Source organism: Triticum urartu, chromosome 1A, assembly GCF_056163025.1.
Source record: "Triticum urartu cultivar PI428250 chromosome 1A, HENAU_Tu73, whole genome shotgun sequence".
In the NCBI taxonomy this organism is placed as follows: domain Eukaryota; kingdom Viridiplantae; phylum Streptophyta; class Magnoliopsida; order Poales; family Poaceae; genus Triticum; species Triticum urartu.
The window spans coordinates 546,857,377-546,863,376 of NC_141873.1; positions in this window are offsets into that span (position 1 = coordinate 546,857,377).

Here is a 6,000-nt window from a genome sequence, read left to right on the forward strand (position 1 = left end):
GTATGTATGTCATTGTCGATATACCCCCTCCCCGTTAACTTCGACAGGAGGGGGGGTCGATATAACCCTCCCCGATAACTTCGACATGAGGGGGGGTCGATATACCCCCACCCTGATAACTTTGACATGAGGGGGGGGGTCGAGAACTAGTTTAGGGGGTCGAGGGTTGAGAACTAGTTTAGGGGGTCAAGGGTTGAGAACGTCGGACATTCATGAGAGAGGCGAGGAAGAAGGGGAAGAAGAGGGAGAATAAGAGGAGAGGAAGAAGAGGAAGTCTTCTCCTCTATTCTTTCTTCTCTTCTTTTTTCTTCTTCTTCCTATATGTATTAGTTTTTTTATTTAGGTTGTTAATTAGTAGATATTAATTTTGTTCATATATGTATGGATGCATGTGATATGTATGTATGTATGTATGTATGTATCGGGTATGTCGTTGTCGATATACCCCCTACCCGATAACTTTGACATGAGGGGGTCAAGAGGGGGTCTAGGGTCGCCGAGGGGTCGAGGGTCGTCGAACATGAGAGGAAGAAGAGGATAAAAAAAGAAGAGGAAGAAGAAAAAAAAAGAGGAGAAGAAAGAATAGAGGAGTTCTTCTCCTCTATTCTTTCTTCTCCTCTTTTTTTCTTCTTCTTCCTCTTTTTTTATCGGGAACGAGGGTCGTCGAGGATCACCGAGCGGTAGAGGAAACCCTAAATAGCAAGTATCGTCGGTGTGAGATACATGTGGCCGTCGGTGTCAGACAGTACATCCACGTCCCACAGGTGACGCGGGCTTCGACGCCCACGTCACTTGTGGGATGTGGATGTAGTGTCCGACACCGATGGCCACATGTATCTCACACCCACGATACTTGCTATTTAGGGTTTCCTCTACCGTTCGGCGACCCTCGACGACCCTCGTTTTCGATAAAAAAAAGAGGAAGAAGAAGAAAAAAAAGAGGAGAAGAAAGATTTCTTCTCCTCTTTTTTTCTTCTTCTTCCTCTTTATTTTATCGGGAACGAGGGTCGTCGAGGGTCAGGGTCGCCGAGCGGTAGAGGAAACCCTAAATAACAAGTATTGTCGATGTGAGATACATGTGGCCGTCGGTGTCGGACTCTACATCCACGTCCCACAAGTGACGCGGGCTTCGACGCCCACGTCACTTGTGGGATGTGGATGTAGTGTCCGACACCGACGGCCACATGTATCTCACACCCACGATACTTGCTATTTAGGGTTTCCTCTACCGCTCGGTGACCCTCGACGACCCTCGTTCCCGATAAAAAAAAAGAGGAAGAAGAAGAAAAAAAAGAGGAGAAGAAAGAATAGAGGAGTTCTTACTCCTCTATTCTTTCTTCTCCCCTTTTTTTCTTATTCCCCTTCTTTTTTTATCCTTGAAGCGTTGTCGAGGCCACCCCAAACCCTAGAGAAGCAGCGTCGAGGCCACCCCAAACCCTAGAGAAGCAGCGTCAAGGCCACCCCAAACCCTAGAGAAGCAGCGTCGAGGCCACTAATTAATATTAGTTCTACGTTTGCCACTAATATATCCATCTGTCATGTTTGAATAATAATTGCCATGTTGTCAATATTTGTAGAAACTATGGACACCGCCCGAGACGAAGTACAAGAAGAGTTGTTGGGGGACATAATCGCACGAGGAAGTGATGTCGTCTGCTTGTTGTTTCTCAATGACACCGATGGTCTGGAAGCAGCTGGCTATGATTATGATGGCTCCGGTGACCTAATGCCGGTGCAAGAAGGAGACCGTGAGGACGGCTCCGGTGACCCAATGCCGGTGCAAGAAGGAGACCGTGATGACGTCTCCGGTGACCGAACCGAGTCCGGCCAGGTATATATATTAGTTAAGCTTCTGCTGACTAGCTAATTGATGCATTCATTGTTTTGGTATGTACACATATTAATTAAGTCTTTGTTCTTTTTTCTAGCCCTCCGGATCGAGCACAACTTCGGTAAAGAGACGAGGCCCGAAGAAAAAGTTGAGCTCGAATGAAAAGTTTGAGATCATAGCAATCGCGCCCGACGGCCAACCTATTGAACCCCTCCGGACAAAGAGCGCATTTGTTGCTCAGTGCGGGGTTTTGGTTAGGGACAAGATCCCGATCAGCATCCAGCAATGGTTAAAGCCGGCTACAGAAGACCCTGAGGTGTCTTATGTCAATGATATGCAGAAAAATGATCTTTGGACTGAGCTGAAGTCAAATTTCACCCTACCGCCAGAGGATGATCCGGAGAAGCCAGTTAAAGAGCAACTAATCAAGTCTTTTGCTCTTAAGAGGATGGCAGAACTATTCAGGAGGTGGAATAAAGAGCTGAATAAGTTTGTCGAAAATAAAGAGACACCAGAATTCAAGGGCAGATATGAGAAGATCAGAGATCACTGGCCCGCATTTGTGGCCCACAAGACACCGGAAAAGAGTAAGAAGATGTCGGTGACAAACAAGCAAAATGCTGCGAAGAAGAAGCATCACCATCGCACGGGGTCAGGTGGCTACCTTGTAGCCCGGCCTAAGTGGGCCAAGACTGAGAATGATCTGGTTGATGAAGGGATCGAACCAGAGACAATTAACTGGCCAGACCGTTGCCGGACTTGGTTCTTTGGGGCTGGCGGAACCTTGGACCCTGTATCAAGGAAGTGCATTTGGATGAACGATCAAATGGACATACCAGTCAAGAAGCTTCAGCAGTATATCGAAGCAGCGCAGCAAGGGACGTTCTTTCCAGACAGAGAGAATGACGAGCTCACAATGGCCCTCGGGAATCCTGAGCACCCTGGACGGACACGAGGCATGCCAGGCTCCATTCCGTGGAAGGTTGGGTTTCCGGACGCAGGCGGTTACAAATGCCAGGAGAGGAGGAAAAAAGTGCAGCAGACCCAAATGCAGGCGCTGCAAGCAAGGGTACAAGCGATAGAGGAACGAGAAGCAAATCGCAGCAAACGAACTGCCGAAGCTTCCCCCGAAGCTACCCCGCCATCTCAGCGGAGAAGCAGCGTGGCTTCCACCGAGCTGCTTCAGCCGGAGCATGCCTTGATAGCTCCTGCCAGCTATCCCGTGGATGCTATCACGGAGTCTCAAAATTGCCACCTTATGACGCAATGGATGAATTTGAAGGTCAAGGCGGCTATTGGCTCTGTTTATCCTACTGAACCCGGTGCAACTTTTCACTGCCGGATGATTCCAGAAGGATATGGTAGGGTGATGGTGGATGAAATAACGGAGGGATTTGAGGACCTCCAGCTTGATCACCCTACCGGTGAAGGGGAGACTACGCTAGGTTCTGCTCTGAAGACTCCATGCCTATGGCGGAAGGAGCTCATCAACCTTCCAAACTGGACGCCTCCGCCTCTTCCTCGTCCTCCAGCAAGTCAGGGCACTCCGCCTCCTCCACCGCCTCCTCCTCCGGCGAGTCAGGGCACTCCGCCTCCTCCACCGCCTCCTCCTCCGGCGAGTGATGATCAGGGCACTCGGCCGGCTCCTTCTCCGGCGCGTGGCGGCACTCCGCCTGCGCCGGCGCGCCCGAGCAGCCAGCCTCCTCCTTCTCCGCCTCGTCAGCAAGGGCGGAAGAGACCTGCCGCCGCTCCGACTGCTCCGGCGCGTCGTAGTCCTTCTCCTCCGCCTCATAAGCAAGTAAAGAAGACAACTGCTCTGTCTGCTCTGCCGGCGTCTAGCAGTACAGCCAGAGGCGGGAGGACATACAGATTCGGTCCTTCTCTGAAGACTCCAGAGAAGTTACCATACGAGAGGACCCCGGAGGAGAATGCCGAGATCGCGCGAAAAGAAGTGAGGAACTTCTTTGAAGGGGTGAAAGCAAAGAAACATCCACCTCCGGAGGAGAAGGTAGATCCGGTGAAAGCGAAGCGCACTCTGACTGCCCTGACAAAACCACCCAAGTCTCTGAAAGGAAACTATGAGCGCATTATTGGAAAGGAATTTGTCGAAGCGGAGCGGTCGGGAAGTACTGTAAGTGATCAAAGGCTGAAAGGACGACGAGCTGGGAAGCAAATTGCACAGCTCGGCGAACAAGCGAAGCAATCGTGCCCCCCGCTCAAGGTGCCTAGCGACATCGTCGCTAATGATCCGAAGATGGTGCCCGGTTATAGCAATATTGGAGATTACCTGCCCGACGATGTACATTATGATTTCATGGAGGTGCAGATATAAAGATACGAGTACGGGAAGCCTCTCATCAAAAATGAAAGATCTCTATCAACGATGATGCGAAGATTGCATGATTGGTACTTGAAAATCTGCAGAGAGTCTAGGGGGAGGAGTACTTTGTATGTGAGAGTTAAAAAGGAGCATGACCTCGTTCGAATTGAACTGTTGCCTGTTCCATTTGAGGAGTTCTTTCAGTTTTTCAATCAATTGGCCCTCGATAAAGCAACGGTCACATGCTACTGTCTGTAAGTAGTACTACTTCTGTCATTAAGTCTCTCTCTATATAGCTCAACTCTTTCATTGCATGTATTTATAATTATCCTCACTATATTATGTAGATTGAAAATCCCCGAATTGAAGAAAAGACAAGTCAGTGATATTGGGTTCATTAACACATATCTCATAGATGAAACTGAGGTTAAATTTCATCCCGCAGATACCGAGGCCAACTTGCTACGATCGTTGGTAATAAATGAAAACAAAGATATAATAGTCTTTCCTTACAACTTCAAGTGAGTGTTACTGTCTTGTGCGTATTCGGTTTCCCTTATATATTAGTCAAGGTTATAGTAATGTAATTGATGAGTTATGCATGCGTGTGCAGTTTCCACTATATTCTCCTAGAGATTAAGCTTGAGCAGGGACTAGTAACCGTCTTAGACTCAAGACGAAAAGATCCCCAGGACTATGCGGACATGACTCAAATGCTCGAGAAGTAAGTTAAATCGATCATTATCCACCACATTAGCAACTTTGTTCATTTCCTGATATATCAAGTAATTGTTTTCTTTGTCTGGCAGGGTTTGGAAAAAATTCACCAAAAAAGCTCCGGGACTCCCGAAGAAGCTGCAATTTAGACACCCGAAAGTAAGTACTATAGTAGCATGTTCCGCGCATCTCCTATTGATTCAAGCGCTAGTTTCATCAATACCATTTGGCATTCTTGCTTATCAGTTTGATTGACCTCTATTTCTTGTAAAGTGGTTGTGGCAGGAACAAGGGAATAATTTCTGTGGATACTACATTTGCGAGTCCATCCGCCACACGACCTGTGAGCGGGGCTACTCTGACGAACAATATGAAGTGCGTAAATAACAACATTCACAATTTTATTTTTTTACCATCATTTGTGTTGAGTTTCATTCATTCATATATACATATATATATATATATATATATATGTATTGACCCCCTTCTTCAAATTAGATGTTTCGGAAGCGGGATGAACTCCTAGCACCAGCTCGCATGCGAGCAACTCAAGAGGAATTGGCGGCATTCTTTCTTAGTTTATTATAGAAAGTAGTCGATTGGAGCTTGTTTGGGTCAACTCTCCGATATACCGATTTATTTGGGATGTGGCAAGATTTCAGTGGACTGAGAAAACATATAAAGAAAGAATAAAGAAAAAAATAAAAAAGATAATTTTATTTTTTATAGAAAAGGTGCGCAGCCCTGGCCTCTGCATCAGAAAGATGCATACGACCACATTTATTAAAAGCAAATAGGTCCAACAAAGGTCATGAACTCCGTTACAAACTAGTCCCCAAATGGCTCACAAAGAGCGGATAATAAAAGGCACAGCCGGCATGCAAAATAAAGATAGGAAAACTAATTGCCTATCATATTACATGACCGCCATCCAAACCGGCTGAATATAGCCCGAGCTACCATCTCCCATTGGGCAGATCCAGTAACCAAATGCTCCCCGGCCTCCGTCCGAGTGAGTAGCGACCACATACGGATCAACGTAGTAGCTCGGAAGATGACCAGTAGTGATCTCCATGTCACGAAGCTTGGCCGCCCGCATGGAGCACCTCAGCTGTATATCATCAACATCCGC